This window comes from Plecotus auritus (assembly GCF_963455305.1).
Source record: "Plecotus auritus genome assembly, chromosome: X".
NCBI lineage: Eukaryota > Metazoa > Chordata > Mammalia > Chiroptera > Vespertilionidae > Plecotus > Plecotus auritus.
In genome coordinates, this window is record NC_137784.1 from 37,294,384 (window position 1) to 37,317,845 (window position 23,462).

Below are 23,462 nucleotides of genomic sequence, written 5' to 3' on the forward strand. Positions count from 1 at the left end.
CTGCTCACATGGCTGCTGCTTGCGTGGTTGCAGTGCCCTGGGCTAAAGTGTTGGGCTGGTCAGACAGGAGCACACTTCGGAACTCACAGCAGCCCACACCTGGGGTGGCTGGAGTCTTATTGAATGTGGGACCACAGCTGAGGTAGCAGGTCCCTGTTGGGGTGGCTGAGGGCACCCTGGGTGGAGGTGAGGCTGGGCTTCTAGTCACAGCAGCTCTCCCCTCCAAAAATTTGAGGTCTCAGTGGAAGAGCCGGCCACTCCGGGACTGTTTGCAATGATAGCAGAGGCTACCTGGTTAGGCATGCCAGTTAGTGTGCCCCCAAAGGGCCTGTGGGATTGAACTGTGCCTCACTCACACACACACACCCCACACGACCACACACTCCTCTTTTGCTCCCTCAGTCACTCACGCTCTCTCCCTCACTGCCACCTTATTCCTGCCTCTGTAGTTGGTTCAAGAGTGTTATTGACCCATTCGTGGATGGAGTCTCATCTTTGGGGGCTCACTCTCTAGCACATTGGCCAAACAGGATAAAATTCACCTCGATAAGACATGACACAAAGGGAACAAAACACGAATGTTCTCACGACACTGATAACCCCAATATAAGTGACCACCTGAGAAAAGAGAATTAGGGGAGAGAAAATAGAGGACAAATGATATTGAAGAGGGAAAAAATGGTATGAGAGAAAAGAAAAAGAAGAAAAAGGAATAAAAATGAAATATATATATATATGGAGAAAACACCACAGAACAAACAGACAAACCAAAACATACAAAGACCAAATACCCAGTAAAGAAGGTGTGGGCAGAATCTTATATACAGAAAGTAAAGTTAAAAATAGGATGAATATGGGGAGGACATCAGTTCATTATAGAGGAAGCAGAAAGAGGATGAGTGCATAAGAAGAAAGAGAAAGAGAAGAAAATAATAATAATAAATTTTTTAAAAATTGATTTTAAAAAATAGGATAAAAAATAAATTAGAATAATAAAAATAATGCAAAAAGAAATAGAAAATAAAGAAACAAATGAAAAAAGGAAAACAAAGAAAAGAGATAACAAAATAATAATAAAATAAAATAAAAATGAAAAAGTGACGTGTTCTTTTGGCTGCTGTAAGATCCCACTCTTCTGTACTGTCCACAGCTTCTGAGTTTCCTGTTGCTGGGCCTGAAGGCCCCTTTTTAAGCCAGTCCCTGTGGACTCTCAGGGACTATTCAGCTTTTTTTTTCTATCCTTTGTGCCTCTCAGGGAGTAGTCTGGGTGTGGCTGTATTGGTTGCCTGGAGACTGCATGGAGGGGCTATCTCTTCAGGAGAAAATGGCTACCTAGGTCCCGTGTGTCAGGTATGACTCAGCGCAAGACTTGTGGCCACCTCTACCAGACCCTCTTGTCACCCCAGCCTCTCCCCAGACTCCACAAGTCCACACATGCACCTGCACTTCAGCCACCAGTGAGTGACTGTATTTTAAAGGTCCTATGAACTAGGTTCAACAAAGACCAAAAAGAGGGGAAAGAGCTGTGCCACTTCAAGCCCCTCTCCTCCCAGTATGGCGCAACCTGGGCAGCCATCCAGATTGCCCTCTCTGGGCTCAGTCTCTAGTGACTGTGGACCCAGATCTAGAATCCCCTGCCACTAGCAGTCCTGCAGACCTCCTTTCCATAGTCAGATGCTATGCCTGTCCCAAGGGACATGGCCTTGGTGTGTGCAGTTCCCCTCTGACCCTCTGGGCTCAGAGGTCTCATAGTTTTCTCCAGCCCAGATCCCTGATTTTACCATTCTCCAGGTGTCTCTGCCCTTCCCAGCTGGGAATTGTCTCAACAACTGTGTATACTTCACCAATTCGGGGTGGATGTTATTCAATTTAGTTGCTTGTTCTATCTGCTCTGGAATAAGGCTTGGGACATTTGGGACATGTCCTTCTATTCTGCTGCCACTTTGTCCTAAATTTTATTTTACATATATATATATATATCCTCTTTTATTTGTATTTTGTTTTTTACTTTTCTTTTTATACAGTCATTCTCTTCCTACCTCCTCTATAATGAATTGTGGCCATTTCCTCATTCATTCAATCCCTTGACCTTACCTTCTGGAAATAAGCTGTGCCTCGTCATATTCAGCTGGGTGTGCGTTGTTTCGGTGTTTGTTGTTTGCATTTTTTGGATTAGTTGTTTGTTGTTTGCATTCATCTCACGGTGCTTGTTGTTTGCATTTTTGCATTAGCCATCAGTTTTTTGGAGTTTTCTCCCCATATACATATATTTCCATCCCCCCCCTTATTTTTTCTTTACTTTCTTTTCTAACATTTTTTTTCCTTTTCTCATTTTGCACTCTTTTCTCTCCCCTAATTCTATTTTTTCTGGTGATCACCTTTGTTTGGGGTTATTGGTATTGTGAATATATTTGTGTTTGGGGACCTATGCATTGTGTCTTGTCGTGTTGTATTTTGTGCCTTTAAGTCAATGCAGGAGAGAGAGAGCTATATAACCAGACACCCCGAGTGGAGTGAACATTGGAGACAAAGAAACAGCCCCCATATGGCAGAAAAGGAGAAATCACCAGAAAAGGAAGTAAACAAAATGGAGGCAATCAATATGTCAGAGAAAGAATTCAGAGAAATGGTCATAAGGTGCCTGAAAAGGATGGAAGACAAATTCAATAATATGTATAAGAACCAAGAAGAGCCCTAACCGGTTTGGCTCAGTGGATAGAGCGTCGGCCTGCGGACTGAAGGGTCCCGGGTTCGATTCCGGTCAAGGGCATGTACCTTGGTTGCGGGCACATCCCCAGTGGGAGGTGTGCAGGAGGCAGCTGATCGATGTCCCTCTCTCATCGTTGTTTCTAACTCTCTATCCCTCTCCCTTCCTCTCTGTAAAAAATCAATAAAATATATTTAAAAAAAAAAAGAACCAAGAAGAAATGTAAAATGACATTGCTGCAATAGAGAACACAATAGAAAGCATCAACAGTAGACTAGAATAAATGGAAGACTGCATCAGTGAACTAGAAGACAAGGTAAGAAAAAATACCCAAGCAGAGCATCAACTGGAAAAAAACACATAAAAAACAGGAAGAGAGCCTAAGGGAACTTTGGGACAACATGAAACGAAACATCTGCATAATAGGGGTGCCAGAAGGAGATAAAAAATGAGCAAGGAATAGAAAACCAGTTTGAAGAAATAATGACAGAAAACTTCCCTGATATTGGGAAGAAGAAAAAACTCACACAAATCCAAAAAGCACACAGAGTCCCAAACAACATGAACCAAAAAAAGACAGACACCAAGACACATTATAATTGAATTGGCAAACACCAACCACAAAGTAAGAATCTTAAAGGCTGCCAGAGAGAGAAAGAAAGTTACCTACAGGGGATCCCTCATCAGATTATCGACTAATTTCTCAACAGAAATACATCAGGCAAGAAGGGAATGGAATGAAATAAACAAAGTCATGCAAAGCAAAAGTCTGAATCCAAGAATACTGTACACAGGAAGTTATCAATCAAAGTTGAGGGTGAAATCAGGAGATTCACAGACAATAAAGGACTGAGGGAGCTTATTCCCACCAAACCAGCAATGCAAGAAATGCTAAAGAGACTGCTGTAAAAAGAAGAAATAGGAAGGGAATAAGGAACATAGGCATAAAGAATAAAAATGGCAACAAACAAGTACCTATTCTAATATATAAAAAGCCAGGGGCTGTCACGACTGAAACAACTGGACAGACAACCAAACAGCTGGCTGCATGGGGCAAACAGGGTGGCAGGGGGTTAGTGAGGGATGACCAAACGACTGAACAGCAGGTTGTGTGGGGTGACAAGGCTGGCAAGGGATCCATTGGGGGTGACCAGGCCAGTGGTGGGGCAGTTGGGGGCGACAAGGCTGGTGTGGGGGTGATGGGGATGACAAGGCTGGCAGGGGGACAGTAAGGGGTGACCAGGCCAGTGGGTGGGACATTTAGGGGCACCCAGGCCGGGAGGGCAGGTGGAGGAAACCAGGCCGGCAGGAGGGGTAGTTGGGGGTGACCAGGCCAGCAGGCGGGGCAGTTAAGGGCAATAATGCCTGCATGAAGAGGCAGTTTGGGTCATCAGGCTGGCAGGCTGGTGAGCACTTAGGAGCCAGTGGTCCCTGATTGTGACAAGGATGTCCCCTGAGGGGTCCTGCATTGGAGAGGGTGCAGACTGGGCTGAGAGGACACCTCCCCCCTCCCCACCAGGCACGAATTTCATGCACTGGGCCTCTAGTCAATAATAACTTAAAATGTAAATGGATAAAATACCTCAATCAAAAGACATAGGGTAGCTGAGTGGATAAGAAAACATGACTCATATATCTGCTGTCTACAGGACACCCACCTCAGAACTAAGGACTCACACAGACTGATGGTGAAGGAATGGAAAAATGTTTTTCAGGCGAGTTGAAATGAAAAAAAAAAAAAAAAAAAAAGCTCGGGTAGCAATACTTATATCTCACAAAAATGGACCTCAAAGGGAAGGCCATAACAAGAGATAAAGAGGGCCATTTCATAATATTAAAGGGAGCAATTCAACAAGAAGATATAATGCTGATAAACATATATGCACCCAATTCAGGAGTACCCAAATACATTAAAAAAAACTTCTGGAACATATCAAAGGAGAGATTGAAAGCAATAGATTCATAGTAGGGGTCTTTAATACCCCAGTAACACCACTGGACCAATGTTCTAAGGAAAAAATCAGCAAAGAAACATCAATCCTAAATGACTCACTAGATTAGATGGAATTAATTGACATCTTCACAACATTTCACCCCAAAGCTACAGAATATACATTCTTCTCAAGTGCACATGGGTAATCTTCAAAGATAGACCACATATTGGGAAACAGGTAAAGTCTCTTCAAATTCAAGAAGATAGAAATCATATCCAGCATCTTCTCAGATCACAAGGGCATAAAAGTAGAAATCAGGTACAATAAAAAGAATGAAATAAAGCACTTGTAAATTAAATAACGTGCTATTATACAATGATTGGGTTACCAAAGAGATAAAAGAAGAAATAAAAAGCTTCATGGGAACAAATGACAATGAAAACACAACAATCCATATATAAGGGACACTGTGGAAGCAGTCTTGAGAGGGAAGTTCATAGCTCTAGAGGTCTACCTCAAAAAAAAAAACAACAAGAAAAAATGGTAATAAATATCTAACCCTACAACTCAAAGAGTTAAAAGATAGCAACAAGAAAAGCCCAGCGTAAGCAGAAGGAAGGAAATAATAAAGATCAGAGAGAAATAAATGACATAGACCAAACAAACCATACAAATGATTTACAAAACCAAGAGCTGGTTCTTTGAAACGATAAACAAGATTAATGAACTTCTAGCCAGGTTCACCAAGAAGTAAAGAGAGAGGACACAACTAACAAAATCAGAAATGAAAGAGGTGAAGTAACAACTGATGCCACAGAAATAAAAATGATTATGAAAAAATACTATGAACCACTCTATTCCAACAAAATGGACAACCTAGATGAAATGGACATATTCTTAGAAAAATACAAGCTCCCAAAACTCAACCAAGAAGAATCAAAAAACCTGAATAGGCTGATAACTACTGAAGAAATTGAAACAGCGATCAAAAATCTTTCAGCAAACAAAAGCCCAGGTTGTGGCGGCTTTACAGGGGTTTTTCTACCAAGTACTCAAAGAAGAACTAAAACCTATCCTCCTCAGACAATTCCAAAAAATTCAAGAGGAAGGCACACTTCCAAGCTCTTTTATGAAGCCAGCAATACCCAAATTCCAAAACCAGCAGAAGACATCACAAAAAAAAGATAACTACAGGCCAATATCTGTGATGAACATAGATGCTAAAATCCTCAAAAAAATTCTAGCAAATCAGATTCAGGATTACATTAGAAAGATCATACACCATGACTAAGTGGGATTTATTCCAGATTGCAAGGATGGTACAATACCCACAAATCAATAAATGTGATACATCACGTAAACAAATTGAGAGACAAAAATCACATAATCATATAAATTGATGCAGAAAAAGCATTTGACAAAACCCATCACTCTTTCTTGATAAAAACTCAGCAAAGTAGGACTAGAGGGATTTTACCTCAACATAGACTGATGGTTGCTTTATTTATAATAAAATCCTTATATGACAAACCTACAGCCAACATCATACTCAATGGGCAAAAACTAAATCTATTTCCCCGAGAACGGGAACAAGACAGGGATGCCCACTTTCACCACTACAGTTTGATATAGTACTGGAAGTGCTACCCATAGCGATCAGACAAGAAGAAGAAATAAATGGCATCCAAATTAGAAAAGAAGAAGTAAAACTGTACTTATCTGCAGATGAAATGATACTATGCATACAAAACCCCAAAGATTCCATCAAAAACTACTAGACCTAATAAATGAATTCAGCAATGCAGCAGGATACAAAATTAACACCCAGAAATCTATGGCCTTTTTATACACCAATAACTAACTCACAGAAAGAGAAACTAAAAAAAAAAAAAAAATCCCATTTACCATTGCACCAAAAAAATAAGATACCTAGGAATAAACTTAACTAAGGATGTAAAAGATCTGCACTCAGAAAACTACAGGACATTGAAAAAAAAAGATAGAGGAAGACATAAACAAATGGAAGAACATACCATGTTCATGGATTGGTAGAATCAACATCATTAAAATGTCAATACTACCCAAAGCAATCTACAGATTCAATGAAATCCCCATTAAAATACCAACGACATATTTCACAGACCTAGAAAGAACTCTCCAAAAGTTCATCTGGAATAAAAAAGACCCCGAATAGCCACAGCAATCCTGAGAAAGAAGAACAAAGTTGGAGGGATCACAATACCAGATATCAAGAATATTACCAAGCCACAGTTCTCAGAACTGCCTGTTACTGGCACAAGAACAGACATATAAACCAAAGAAACAGAACAGAAATCCCAGAAATGGATCCAAGCCATTATGCTAAATTAATATTGACAAAGGAGGCAAGAGCATACAATGGAGTCAAGACAGTCTCTTCAATAAATGGTGCTGGGTAATTTTGTCAGATACATGCAAAAATAAAAAATAAAAGAAAGGAACTAGATCACCAATTTACACCATACACAAAAACAATCTCAAAATGGCTAAAGGACTTAAATATAAGATGGGAAAACATAAAAATCCTACAAGACTCCATAGGCAGCAAAATAGCAGACATATGTCATATTAATATCTTTACTGACACAGCTCCTAGGACAATGTAAACAAATGGGACTACACCAAAATAAAAAACTTCTGCACAGACAAAGAAACCATCAACAAAACAACAAGAATGCCCACTGCATGGGAAAACATATTTGACTATGATATTTCAGATAAGGGTTTAATATCCAAAATTAACAGAGAACTCATACAACTTAACAAAAGGAAGATAAGCGATCCAATCAAAATTGGGCAAAGGACCTAAATAGAGACTTTTCAAAAGAGGAAATACAGAAGGCTGAGAGACATATGAAAACATGCTCAAAGTCACTAATCATCTGAGAGATTCAAATCAAAACAACAATGAGGTACCATCTCACACCTGTCAGAGTGGCTATCATCAACAAATAACAAACGACAAGTTCTGGTGAGAATGTGGAGCAAAAGGAACACTCCTGCACTACTGGTGGGAATGCAGACTGGTGCAGCCACTGTGGAAGACAGTATGGAGTTTCCTCAAAAAGTTAAATATGGTACTCCCATTTTACCCAGTAATCCCTCTTCTAGGACTATACCTCAAGAAACCAGATACACCAATCAGAAAGGATATATGCACCCCTATGTTCATAGCAGCACAATTCACCATAGCTAAGATTTGGAAACAACCTAATTACCCATCAGCAGATGAGTGGATTAAAAAACTCTGGTACATCTACATAATGGAATACTACGCCGCTATAAAAAATAAGCAACTTTTACAATTTGCAACAGCATGGATGGAAATGGAGAGCATTATGCTAAGTGAAATAAGCCAGTCAGAAAAAGATAAATATCACATGATCTCACTAATATGTGGGATATAATGATCAACACAATTTGATGAACAAGAATAGATCCAAAGACAAATGGCGGGGGGGGGGGGCGGTTAGAGAGCAATCAAATAACTTGTATGCGTGCATATTAGCATAATAAATGGACACAGGATAATGTTCTCTATTTCCATCCAGGTGCCTACAAATGGTAATAATTCCTTCTTTTTTATGGCAGCATAGTATTCCATTGTGTAGATGTACCATAGTTTTCTGATCCAGTCATCTGCTGACGGGCACCTAGGCTGTTTCCAAATCTTAGCTATTGCAAATTGTGCTGCTATGAACATAGGGGTGCATATATCCTTTCTGATTGGTGTTTCTAGTTTCTTAGGATATATTCCTAGGAGTGGGATTACTGGGTCAAATGGGAGTTTCATTTTTAGTTTTTTGAGGAAACTCCATACTGTTCTCCACAGTGGCTGCACCAGTCTGCATTCCCACCAGCAGTGCACGAGGGTTCCTTATTCTCCAAATCCTCACCAACACTGTCATTTGTTGATTTGTTGATGATAGCCATTCTGACAGGTGTGAGATGGTATCGCATTGTCGTTTTGATTTGCATCTCTCGGATAATTAGTGACTTTGAGCATGTTTTCATGTGTCTCTTGGCCTTCCTTCTGTCTTCTTTCGAAAAGATTCTATTTATAACCATTGCCCATTTTTTTATTGGATCATTTATCTTCCTTTTATTAAGTTGTATAAGCTGCCTGTAGATGTTGGAGATTAAACCTTTATCAGTGATAACATTTGCAAATACGTTCTCCTATACAGAGGGATTTCTTGTTGTTTTGTTGATGGTTTCTTTTGCTGTGAAAAAGCTTTTTGTTTTGATGTAGTCCCATTTGTTTATTTTCTCTTTGGCTTCTGTTGCCCTAGGGTCAGTATCAGTGAAGAAGTTCTTTCGGCATATGTCTGAGATTTTGCTGCCTGTGGATTCCTCTAGTATTTTTATGGTTTCCCGTCTTATATTTAAGTCCTATATCCATTTTGAGTTTATTTTTGTGTATGGTGTAAGTTGGTGATCTAGTTTCATTTTTTTGCATGTATCTGTCCAATTTTCCCAACACCATTTATTGAAGAGACTGTCTTGACGCCATTGTATGTTCATGCCTCCTTTGTCAAATATTAATTGCGCATAGTGGTTTGGGTCGATATCTGCATTCTCTATTCTATTCCATTGATCTATATGTCTGTTCTTGTGCCAGTACCAGGCTGTTTTGAGGACAGTGGCTTTGTAATACAGCTTGAAATCTGGTATTGAGATCCTTCCTACTTTATTCTTCTTTCTCAGGATTGCTGTAGCTATTCGGGGTCTTTTTTTATTCCAGATGAATTTTTGGAGAGTTCTTTCTAAGTGTGTGAAATATGCCATTGGTATTTTAATGGGGAGTGCATTGAATCTATAGATTGCTTTGGGTAGTATGGACATTTTAATGATGTTGATTCTACCAATCCATGAACATGGTATGTTCTTCCATCTGTTTACATCTTCCTCTATCTCTTTATTCAGTGTCCTGTAGTTTTCCGCATATAGGTCTTTTACCTCCTTGGTTAGGTTTACTCCTAAGTATCTTAATTTTTTTAGTGCGATGGTAAATGGGATTGCTTTTTTAGTCTCTCTTTACGTAAGTTCACTGTTGGTGTATAGAAATGCCATAGATTTCTTGGTGTTAATTTTGTATCCTGCTACATTGCCAAATTCATTTATTAAGTCTGTTAGTTTTTGATGGAGTCTTTCGGGTTTTTTATGTACAATATCATGTCATCTGCAAATAAGGACAGCTTTACTTCTTTTCCAATTTGGATGCCTTTTATTTCTTCTTCTTGTCTAATTGCAATGGCTAATACTTCCAGTACTATGTCAAACAGGAGTGGTGAGAGTGGGCATCCCTGTCTTGTTCCTGTTCTTAGGGGAAATGGTTTTAGTTTTTGCCCTTTGAGTATGATGTTAGCTGTGGGTTTATCATATATAGCTTTTATTATTTTGAGGTATGATCCTTCTATTCCCACCTTGTTGAGAGTTTTTATCAAGAAAGGGTTTTGGATTTTGTCAAATGCTTTTTCTGCATCAATTGATATGACTATGTGATTTTTATCTCTCAATTTGTTTATGTGATGTATCACATTTATTGATTTGCAGATATTGTACCATCCTTGCATTCCTGGGATAAACCCTACTTGGTCATGGTGTATGATCTTTCTGATGCACTGCTGGATCAGATTTGCTAGAATTTTGTTGAGGATTTTGGCATCTACGTTCATGAGGGATATTGGCCTGTAATTCTCCTTCATTGTGTTGTCTTTATCTGGTTTTGGTATTAGGGTGATGCTAGCTTCATAGAAGGAGCTTGGAAGTGTTCCTTCCTTTCGAATTTTTTGGAATAGTCTGAGGAGGATAGCTTTTAGTTCTTCCTTGAGTGTTTGGTAAAACTCTCCTGTGAAGCAGTCTGGCCCCGGGCTTTTGTTTGCTGGGAGCTTTTTGATGACTGCTTCAATTTCTTCCATAGTTACTGGCATATTGAGCTGTTTAGATTCTTCCTGATTGAATTTTGGAAGGTTATATTTTTCTAGGAATATGTCCTTTTCCTCCAGGTTGTCCAGTTTGTTGGAATAGAGTTGTTCGTAGTATTTTTTAACAATCCTTTGTATTTCGGCAGGATCTGTTGTTATTTCACCTCTTTCATTTCTGATTTTGTTTATTTAGGTCCTCTCTCTTAGCTTCTTGGTGAGCCTGGCTAGAGGTTCATTAATCTTGTTTATCCTTTCAAAGAACCAGCTCTTGGTTTTGTTGATCTTTTGTATTGTTTCTTTGGTCTCTAGGTCATTTATCTCTGCTCTGATCTTTATTATTTCCTTCCTTCTGCATACATTGGGCTTTTCTTGTTGCTCTTTTTCTAACTCTTTGAGTTGTTGGGTTAGGTAAATTATTACCATTGTTTCTTGTTTTTTGCAGTAGGCTTGTAGAGCTATGCACTTCCCTCTCAACACTGCTTTCGCTGTGTCCCATAGATTTTGGATTGTTGTGTTTTCATTGTCATTTGTTGCCATGATGTTTTTTATTTCTTCCTTGATCTCTCTGGTAACCCAATCATTGTTTAGTAGCATGCTGTTTAGTCTCCATGTGTTTTATTACTTTGGGTTGTTTTTATTGTAGTTGATTTCCAGTTTTATGCCATTGTGGTCTGACAAGATGCTTGATATGATTTCTATCTTCTTGAATTTGAAGAGACTTTGCCTATGTCCGAATATATGGTCTATCTTTGAAAATGACCCATGTGCACTTGAGAAGAATGTATATTCTGTGGCTTTGGGGTGAAATGTTCTGAAGATGTCAATTAATTCCATCTGGTCTAGTGAATCCTTTAGGGTTGATGTTTCTTTGCTGATTTTTTGTTGAGAGGATTTGTCCAATGGTGATAGTGGGGTATTAAAGTCTCCTACTATGATTGTATTGCTGTCAATCTCTCCCTTGATATCCTCCAGGTGTTTTTTTATGTATTTGGGTGCTCCTGTATTGGGTGCATGTATGTTTACCAGAGTTATTTCTTCCTGTTTGATTGCTCCCTTTAGTATTTTAAGTGGCCCTCCTTATCTCTTGTTATGTCCTTCATTTTGAGATCTAATGTGTCAGATATAAGTATTGCTATGCCAGCTTTTTTTTCAGTTCCATTTGCCTGGAAAACCTTTTACCATCCCTTTACCCTCAGTCTGTGTGCGTCTTTTTTTTTTTGAGGTGGGTTTCTTGTAGACAGCAGATATATGGGTCTGGTTTTCTTATCCAATACGTTACCCTATTTCTTTTCATTGGAGCATTTAATCTATTAACATTTAAAGTTATTATTGATAGGTACTTATTTGTCGCCATTTTTATTCTTTACCCCTGTGTTCCTTCTTCGCTTCCTATTTCTTTTTTTTTTTTCTTTTACAACAGACCCTTTAGCATTTCTTGCATTGCTGGTTTGGTGGTAATAAATTCCCTTAGTCCTTTTTTGTCTGTGAAGCTCCTGATTTCACCTTCAATTTTGATTGATAGCCTTGCTGGGTACAGTATTCTTGGATTCAGACCCTTCCTTTGCATGACTTTGTATATTTCATTCCATTCCCTTCTGGCCTGATGAGTTTCTGTTGAGAAATCAGTTGCTAATCTGATGGGGGTTCCTTTGTATGTAACTTTCTGTCTCTCTCTTGATGCTTTTAAGATTCTTACTTTGTCGTTGGTGTTTGCCAATTTAATTATGATGTGCCTTGGCATCGGTCTTTTGGGGTTCATTTTGCTTGGGACTCTGTGAGCTTCTTGGATTTGTGTGGGTTTTTTCTTCCCTATATCAGGGAAATTTTCTGTCATTATTTCTTCAAAGAGGTTTTCTATTCCTTGCTCAGCTTCCTTTCCTTCTGTAACCCCTATTATGCAGATGTTGTTTTGTTTTGTGTTGTCCCAAAGTTCCCTTAGGCTGTCCTCCTGCCTTTTAATTTTTTTTTTGTAGAAGCTGCTCTACTTGGGTATTATTTCCCATCTTGTCTTCTAGCTCACTGATGCAGTCCTCTGCTTCTTCTAGTCTACTCTTGATGCTTTCTATTGAGTTCTTTACAGCAGTGATGTCATTTTTCATTTCTTCTTGGTTCTTCTTCATTTCCTCTTGGTTCTTGCTCATATTGTGGAATTTGTCTTCCATTCTTTTCAGCCACCTTATGACCATTTCTCTGAATTCTTTTTCTGGAAGGTTGCTTGCCTCCATTTCGTTTACTTCCTTTTCTGGTGATGCCTGCTTTTCTTTCATATGCGGGCTGTTTCTTTGTCTCCCCATGGTCTCTCTTCTCTGGATGTCTGGTTATGTAGTTCTCTCTCTCCTGCGTTGATTTAAAGGCACAAAATACAGCACTACCAGGTACAACACACAAGGCACTGAACAGAAATGTATTCACAATATTAATAACCTCCAATAAAGGTGACCACCAGAGAAAGGCAAATTAGGGTATAGGAGAGAAAGAAGAAGAGGAAAAAGAAAGAAAGAAGAAGAAGAAAAAGGAGTGTCAAAATGAAATTGCGAAAGGAAAAAAAAGTAAGAGAGACAAAAAAGAGACTAATAGAGAAAGGGGAACAAACTATATATATGGGGATAAAACTCCAATAGAACAATCACTAATCCCATCAAATGCCAGCAACAAGTACCTGGGGATTAATACAAACTACAACACCAACTAACATTGAGTGAGGCAAGGGAAAACAGAAGCACAAAACAAACAAAAGATAAACAAACAAAAGAAGAATAAGCAAAACAATCTCACAAAAAAAGGATAAAAATTCGATATAATCAACATTCAAGCAAACAACAACAAAAGGACAGAGAGAAAAACAATTATTTGGATCGTTAAGACAGTGAAGAGAGAGGTGTTTAAGGACTTGGAGCAGGTGATTGGAGATTAGATATGTAAGTAGGGTGAAATTTTAACAGGGGGTAAACAGAAAGAATAGGGGACATCTAAAGCAGGAAAGGGGTAAGATAAACAGAACACCAAAAAGAGGCAAGTTAGGAAGAGTGTGATGGCATAAAGGTAGAGTTGAGATAAAGTAAAACGATGCTAAAGGAAAGATGAAAATAGAATGTAGAACACTAATCCCAAAGTAAAATGAAGAGAAAATAAAATGACACTTAAAAAAAAAAAAGAGAAAATAGCAGTAGTAATAATACAGATTAAAAATAAAAATGTAATAATTAAAAAATGTAAAATCAAGTGAAGAAAAAAGAAAAAAAATTAGTTTTTTTAGTAAAAGATGCAAAAAATGAAAATAAAAAAATAAAAAATAAAAATAAAATGTGGAGTAGTGAAGGTCATTCACTTCCTCTGTTGTTCTGTTTGGCACGCCTGTTTCTCAGTCTGGACAGTATTGAAGTTCCCTGCGTTCCACTGCTCTTCAGTGTTGTAAGCCAGTCCTGATTTTAAACAGGCGGTGTGTCTTAATTTCTCGTATTCCTTTATTTTTGATTACACAGAGTCAATTTGTGATTTAGCCCCTGGGTGGCATTGTTTCTGGATTGACTTCCGCGTCTACATATGGCCTGTCTAGGCAGTGTTAGAGCCTTCTTTCCCTGTGGCACTCATTACCGTTTTGTGGGAGTGGGCTGCCTCAGAGCTGGCTTTCCGATGGTCACTCCCCACTCCGATCCCCAGGTTCCAGAAAAACACTTTCCCCTGCAGTCTCCCAGGGTGTCCCCAACTGGGTGATCCTATGTATTGGGCTTAGTAATCAGAAGCAAGAATTTCAAGAGGATAAAGCCCAAGTGTGCGAACAATGGGTCTGCGCATAATTCTAAGCAGCCAGCACACCTTTGAAATTCTTAGGCTGTCCCTGCATGTCAGATCAAAATGGGTTGCTTTTTAGAGATCCCTTCTATTAGCAGCTCTGAGGACCCCCTTCCACATTCAAGGATCACGCCAGCCCCAACAGCCACAGATTTTTCTAGGCTCCGACTTCCCTGGTCTTCCAGCTCCCACAAAATGCGTGTTCCTCTCTCCCGCCGGGACTAGAGACCTCACCTTATCCCAGGCGAAATCTCACCTTTCCGTGGTAGAGTGTAGAGCTCCTCTGAATCCGCGTGTTTGCGCCAACTGGGGACCGGTGTTCTGGGGCTCGCAGCTGTTCCGTGGGTGCCACAGTTGTGGATTCTCAGGCTTCCGATAAGCTCCACTTTCCCGTTCAAGATGGCGCAGACTCCGCGTCCAAGCCCGCAGCTCCGGGAGGGGACCCAGCTGCAGTGGGGGCTGTCAGGTCAGGGGAACCCCGTCTAGCAGTCTCCCACCTTCTTCTGGAGATTAGCTGTCCCTTAACTTGCCAACAAACACTCCTCGTGCGACCCTCAGCTGTTCTTTCTTTCTACTCCGGGACAAGGCTCGGAACACGTCTGTCTATTCCGCCGCCATTTTTCCTCTCCCTCCATAGTAGGTGATTTTAGTGCCCCATTGACATCACTGGATAAATCTTCCAGACAAAAAAAAAAATCAGCAAATAAACAGCAATCATAAATGATTCACTAGATCAGATGGACTTAATTGACATCTTCAGAACATTTCACCCCAAAGCTACAGAATATACATTCTTCTCAAGTGCACATGGGACATTTTCAAAAATAGACCACCTATTGGGAAACAGGCAAAGTCTCTTCAGATTCAAAAGATTAAAATTACATCAAACATCTTCTCAGATCACAATGACAAAATCCTATTTAATAAAGAGGGAATATACAAATTGACCATCACACTGTCACAAAGATGGCAGCACCCACAGCACAGGTGGGGTTTCCGTAACACAAGATGGCTGCACCCACAGCAGAGACTGAGTTCCCGTAATGAGCCTTAACGAGCAATCAGCAGGGACCTGAGGTTTCATGGTGCTGGGCTGGGGCAGGAGACCTGAGGCCGTGCCCCCCACTCAGCAGGGTTTGACTGGGGACCTCAGGCCATGCCCCCTACCCTAGCGCCAGAGGACCTGAGGCTGTGCCCCCCACTTGGTGGGACTTGATGGGGGACCTGAGACTGTGCCCCCCCACCCGATGGGTTTGACATGGGAACTGAAGTTCTGCCCCCCACCCTATGGGACTTGTCAGGGGCCCTGAGGCTGTGCCCTACACCTGGCAGAGCTTGACAGGGGACCTGAGGCTGCGTCCCCTGCCCAGCAGGGCTTGAAAAGGGTGGGGCCAGGCGGGTTTGGATCTCACCCAATGGGGGTGGGAATGGCTGGGTCTGGGTCTCGCATGATATTGAGGTGCCATGGGTGTGCGGGGACTTGACTCTGGCCCCTGACTCTGACAAGAGGAAGATTTTCATATACATTTTACTAATTTTCTTTCATCTCTGATACTTATAGAGAAAGGGCAAATAGCAATATTAAAATATTTCTTCTAATTAATTCCCTTTTAATGTGCACAAATTTCGTGCACTAGGCAACTAGTATTGGTAATAAACTACAATAAAAACAATTTAAAATTCAAACACTTGAAGGCTAAATAGCATGTTATTAAACAATGATTGGGTTATCAAAGAGATCAAAGAAGAAATGAAAAACATCCTGAAAACAAATGAGAATGAAAACACAACCATCCAAAATCTATGGGACACAGTGAAAGCAGTCCTCAGAGGGAATTTCATAGCTCTAAAGGTCTACCTCTAAAAAACAAGAAAAACTGATAATAAATTATCTAACTCTACAACTTAAAGAATTAGAAAGAAATCTACAAGAAAAGGCCAAAGTGAGCAGAAGAAAGAAAATAATAAAGATCAAAGTGGAAATAAATGTCATAGGGACCAAAAAAAAAAAAAAAAACACACAAAAAAGCAACAATACAAAAGATCAATGAAACCAAGAGATGGTTTTTGAAAGTATAAAAAAAAAAAAAAAACATTGATGAACCTCTAGCTAGACTCACCAAGAAACAGAGCAGATCCAAATAAACAAAATCTGAAATGAAAGAGGTGAAATAACAACAGACCCCACAGAAATACAAAGGCATGTAAAAAAAATACTATGAACAAGTCTATTCCAACAAACTGGGGAACCTAGAAGAAATGGACATATTCCTAGAAAAATATGACCTTCCAAGACTCAATCAGAAGAATAAAAATATCTGAATAGGCCAATAACTTTGGGAAAAAATTGAAGCAGTAATCAATAAACTTCCAGCAAACAACAGCCCTGGGCCATACAACTTTACAGGGGAGTTTTACCAAACATTCAAAGAATAAAACCTATCCTCCTTAGACTATTCCAAAAAATTCAAAAGGAAGGAACACTTCCAAGCTCTTTCTATGAAGTCAGCATTATCCTAATCCCAAAACCAGATAAAGACACTACGAAGAAAGAGAATCAGAGGCCAATATCCCTGATGAACATAGAAGCTAAAATCCTCAACAAAATTCTAGCAAATCGGATCCAAAATTACATTAGAAAAAACATAAACCATGACGAAGTGGGATTTATTCTGGGAATGCAAGTATGGTACAATATTCACAAATATATAAACATAATTCATCACATAAAAAAATTGAGAGATAAAAATCATATAATTATATAATTGATGCAGAAAAAGCATTTGACAAAATCCAACACTCTTTCTTGATAAAAACTATCAGGAAAGTGGGAATAAAGGGATCATACCTCAACATAATAAAAGCCTTATATGACCAGCCTACAGCCAACATAATTCTCAATGGGTAAAAACTAAAATCATTTCCCCTAATAACAGGAACAAGACAGGGATGCTGACACTGACCACTCCAGTTCTACATAGTACTGGAAGTGCTAGCCATAGTGATCAGTCCAGAAGAAGATATGAAAGACATCCAAAGTGGAAAAGAAGTAAAACTGTCATTTGCAGATAACATGACATTGTACATAGAAAACCCTAAAGACTCAATCAGAATACTACCAGATTTAATGAATGAATTGACAATGTAGCAGGATACAAAATTAACACCCAGAAACCTCTGGCTTTTTTATACACCAATAATGAACTTACAGAAATAAATTTTTAAAAATCCCATTTGGCATTGCAACAAAAAAATTAAGATATATAAAAATAAACTTAACTAAGGAGGTAAAAAACCTGTACTTGGAAAACTACAGGACATTAAAAAAAGAGATAGAGGAAGACATAAACAAATTAAAGAATATCCAATGTTCATGGATTTGAAGAATCAACATAATTAATATGTCCATACTGGAGAAACCAAGATGGCGGCATAGGTAAACCCCTGAACTTGCTGCCTCGCACAACCACTTCAAAACTACAAATAAAAGACAAAACGGGTATCATCCAGAAACACGGGAAGGCTGGCTGAGTGGAAATTCTACAACTAGAAGGAAAGAGAAAAGTGCACTGAGACTCGGAGGAGGAGCAGAGGTGCAGAAGTGAAGTGCAGAGGTACGGAGGCGCCCAAGGAAAGGGCTGGCAACGGAGTACACTGTTATCTTTTTCAATCGGGAAGGAGACACAAGCTCCCGACTACTCTGAACTCCAGTTCCAGGTGGGACTCTGGGGACCCAGACTCATACGGGGAGAAACTGGACTGTTTGGCATCGGGCGGAACTCGAGGGCGGCTTTCTCTCAGAGGTGCTTGCAGTGATCATTGTTCCTGCACAGTGCTGCAGGACACAGAGACACAGGACCTCTTCCAGGCAGGGCGGACGGTCAGCCATTGCTGTTTGCTCCAACCTAGTGATTCCCTGAGACCCCACCCCACCTAATTTGTGCGCAGAGGCTTTTGCATATGAATGGCCTGGCCCTTTGCAATCTGAAACCTAACATACTGCAGCTGAGTCAAAGACCCCCAGAGCCTCCAAAAGAAGACCCAAGGCTCAACAGCAGCTTGCATTGCTTCACAACTGGGCCTCATCTGCACACCTCCAAACCCCAAACAATGAGAAGGAATCTGCAGGTCTCTCTGTAGCTCCTGCTGGGTGGCCTCTCTCCTTGGAGATCCAAGAGCCAATGTACTCAGTGGTCAGAGAGAGACCATCCAGACTACAACTCTTCAGATCCATAAGAGACACACTCAGGGGGCAGACTCAGTGAGTGCCAAAGCCCCACTGAAGCAAGTCTTTCCCCATAAGGGTGTCTCTAGCACAGAAGTTCTCCAATCATATACACAACTGATCCTACAGCCAATTGGCCTGGAGGTCAATTCCTCCTAGTGATACCAACAAAATCAAGACTTAACTACAACAAGACTGTGCACACAGCCCACAAAGGGGTGCACCAAGAGTGTCCACCTCGGGTAATTAGGGAGGCTGAGCCACTGGGCCCTATAGGACACCTAGCACACAAAGCCACCCTATCAACACAGGGAAGCAGCCAAAATGCAAAGACAAAGAAACAGGTCACTAATGAAAGAAATGGAGGAAAGCAAATGACAGGATATGAGTTCAAAACCACGGTTATAAGGTTACTCAAGAATCTTCTAGAAACCGCTGATAAATTTAGTGAGACCCTCAAGGATATGAAAAAGGACCAACTAGAAATTAAGCATACACTGACTGAAATAAAGAATAATATACAGAGATCCAACAGGAGACTAGAGGATCGCAAGAATCAAGTCAAAGTTTTGAAATACAAAGAAGCAAAAAACACCCAAGCAGAAAAGCAAAAAGAAAAAAAAAATCTAAAAATATGAAGATAGTGTAAGGAGCCTCTGGGACAACTTCAAGCGTACCAACATCCGAATCATGGGGGTGTCAGAAGAAGAGAGACAGCAAGTTATTGAAAACCGATTTGAAGAAATAATGACAGAAAACTTCCCCCACCTGGTGAAAGTAATAGACTTACAAGTCCAGGAAGCTCAGAGAACCCCAAACAAAAGGAATCCAAAGAGGACCACACCAAGACACATCATAATTAAAATGCCAAGGGCAAAAGACAAAGAGAGAATATTAAAAGCATCAAGAGAAAAACAGTTAGTTACCTACAAGGGAGTACCCATACAACTGTCAGCTGATTTCTCAACAGAAACTATGCAGGCCAGACGGGAGTGGCAAGAAATATTCAAAGTGATGAATAGCAAGAACCTACAACCAAGATTACTCTACCCAGCAAAGCTATCATTTAGAATTGAAGGTCAGATAAAGAGCTTCACAGATAAGAAAAAGCTAAAGGAATTCATCACCGCCAAGCCAGTATTATATGAAATGCTTAAGGGCATTCTTTAAGAAGAGGAAGAAGAAGAAAAAGGTAAAGACAAAAACTATGAACAATAAAGTGACAAAAATACATATCTATCAACAAGTGAATCTAAAAATCAAGTGAATAAAAAGTCTGATGAACAGAATAAACTGGTGAATATAATAGGATCAGGGGCATAGAAAGGGAGTGGACTGACAATTCTCGGGGGAAAGGGGTGTGGGGGGTGCGGGAATAGACTGGACAAAAATCATACACCTATGGATGAGGACAGTGGGGGGGTGGGTAAGGGCAGTGGGTTGGGTGGGAACCGGGTGGAGGAGAGCTATGGGTGGGAAAAAAGAGGAACAACTGTAATAATCTGAACAATAAAGATTTATTAGTAAAAAAATATGTCTATACTACCCAAAGCAATCTATAGATTTAATGCAATCCCTATTAAAATACAAATGGTATATTTCACAGACCTAGAACAAACTCTCCAAAAATTCATATGGAATAAATAAAAAAAGACCCCGAGTAGCCACAGCAATCCTGAGAAAGAACAATACCAGATATCAATTCATATTACAAAGCCATTGTTCTCAAAACTGCCTGGTACTGGCACAAGAACAGACATATAGACCAATGGAACTGAACAGAGAACCCAGAAATAGATTTAAACCATAATGCTCAATTAATATTTGACAAAGGAGGCAAGGGCATACAATGGAGTTAAGACAGTCTCTTCAATAAATGGTGTTTAAGTCTTTTACCTATTTTTAGTTTTGAGGGCAGTGGCTTTGTAATATAGCTTGATATTTATTATTGTGATCCCTCAAACTTTGTTCTCCTTTCTCATGATTGCTGGAGCTATTCTGGGTCTTTTTTGATTCCATATAAATTTTTGGAGAGTTTGTTCTAGGTCTGTGAAATTTGTCATTGGTATTTTAATGGGGATTGCATTGAATCTACAGATTGCTTTGGGTAGTATGGACATTTTAATGATGTTGATTCTACCAATTCATGAACACAATATACTCCTGCTCATGTTTATATCTTCCTCTATCTCTTTTTTAAATGTCCTGTAGTTTTATGAGAACAAGTATTTTACCTCCTTAGTTAAGTTATTCCTAGGTATATTGATTTTTTAGTTACAATGGTAAATGGGAATTTTTTTATTTTTTCTTTCTGTGAGTTCATTATTGGTGTATAAAAATGCCATAGATTTCTGGGTGTTAATTTTGTATCCTGCTATGTTGTAGAATTAATTTATTAAATCTAGTTGTTTTTTATGGAGTCTTTAGGGTTTTCCATGTACAATATCATATCATCAGCGAATAATGAGAGTTTCACTTCATCTTTCCCAATTTCGGTACCTTTTATTTATTTTTCTTGTCTAATCATTATGGCTAGCAATTCCAATACTATGTCAAATGGTACTGTTGATATTATGCATCCCTGTCCTGTTCTTGTACTTAGGGAAAATGGTTTTGGTATTTGCCCACTGAGTATGATGTTGGCTATAGGTTTGGTATATCAGGGTTTTATTATTTTGTGGTATGATCCCCTTATTCTCACTTTTCTGAGAGTTTTTATCAAGAAAAGGTGTTGGATTATGTCAAATGGTTTTTCTGTATAAATAGATATGATCATGTGGTTTTTGTATTTCAATTTGTTTATGTGATTTATGTTTGTTGATTTGTGGATATTTTACCAGCCTTGCATCCCTGGTATAAATCCCACATAGTCATGGTATATGATCTTTTTTTAATATATTTTCATTGATTTAAGAGAGAAAGGAAGAGGAGGAGAAAAATAGAAACATCAATGATGAGAGAGAATCATTGATTGGCTGCCTCCTGCATGCCCCCTACTGGGGATTGAGCCTGCAACCCCAGCATATTCCCTTGACCAGAATCAAACCCGGGACCCTTTAGTCTGCAGGCCAATGCTCTATCCACTGAGCACGAGCTTGGGCTGTATGATCTTTTTAATGTATTGCTGGATGCAATTTGCTAATATTTTGTTTACAATTTTAGCATCTATGTTCATTAGGAATACTGGCCTGTAATTTTCTTTGTATTGTCATTATCTGGTTTGGGGATTAGGGTAATGCTGGATTCATATAAAGAGCTTGGAATTGTCCTGCCTCTTGAGTTTTTGGGAATAGTCTGAGGAGGATCGGTGTTATTTCTTCTTTGAATGTTTGCTGAAATGCCCCCGTGAAGCCATCTGGACCAGGCATTTGTTTGTTGGAAGTTTTTTTTTTTTTTTTTTTTTTTTACTTATTCAATTTCATTGGTAGTTATTGGCCAATTTAGGTTTTTTAAATCTTCCTAATTGAGTTTTCAAAGATTGTATTTTTCTAGGAATATGTCATTTTGTCTAGGTTTTCCAGTTTGTTTGGAATAGAGTTGCTCATAGTATTTTTTGAAAATCCTTTGTATTTCTGTAGGGTCAGTTGTTACTTCCACTCTTTCATTTCTGATTTTGTTTATTGTGGTCATCTCTCTTTGTTTCTTGGTGAACCTGGCTAGAGGTTCATCAATCTTGCTTATCCTTTTAAAGAAGCAACTCTTGGTTCTATTTACCTTTTCTATTTTTTTAATCTAAGTCATTTATTTTGGCTCTGATCTTTTTTATTTCCTTCCTTTTTTTGCTTACTCTGGGCTTTTCTTGTTGCTCTCTTTCTAGTTCTTCAAACTGTAGTGTTCAATAACTTATTACATGTTTCTTTTCTCTTTCTTTCTTTCTTTCTTTCTTTCTTTCTTTCTTTCTTCCTTCCTTCCTTTCTTTCTTTCTTTCTTTCTTTCTTTCTTTCTTTCTTTCTTTCTTTCTTTCTTTTTTAAGTAGGCCTGAGGTGCTACAAAAGTCCCTCTCGGGACTGCTTTCACTGTGTCCCATAGATTTTGGATTGTTATGTTTCCATTTTCATTTGTTTTCAGGATATTTTTATTTCTTATTTGGTCTCCTTGGTAACCCATTCATTGTTTAATAGCATGCCTTTTGCCTCCATGTATTAGGTTTTTTATTGTTTTTATTGTAGTTGATTTCTAATTTTATGCCATTGAGATGTGAGAAGATACTTGATATGATTTAAATCTTCTTGAATTTGTAGAGACTTAGCCTGTGCCCCAATATGTGAACTATCTTTGAAAATGTCCCAAGTGCACTTGAGAAGAATGTATATTCCATGTCTTCAGTGTGAAATGTTCTGAAGATGTCAATTAAATCCATTTGTTATACTGAGTCTTTTAGGATTGCTGTTACTTTGCTGATTTTTTTGTCTAGAGGATTTATCCAGTGATGTCAATGAGGTATTAAAGCACCTATTATAATTTTATTGCTATCAATCTCTCCCTTGATATCTTCCAGAAGTTTTTTTTATGTATTTGGGTGCTCCTTTATTGGGTGCCTATATGTTTACCAAAGTTGTATCATGTTGTATCAATCCATTTAGTATTATGAAGTGGCCTTCCTTAATACTTGTTATGGCCTTCACGTTGAGGTCAATTTTGTTAGATATAAGTATTGCTACCTTAGCTTTTTTTTCATTTCCATTATGCCTGAAATTTTTTTCCATCTCTTCACTGTCAGTCTCTGTGAGTCCTTTGTTCTTAAATGGGTCTCTTGTAGACAGCAGATATATGAGTCATGTATTCTTATCCATTCAGCTACCCTATGTCTTTTGATTGGGGCATTTAGTCCATTTACA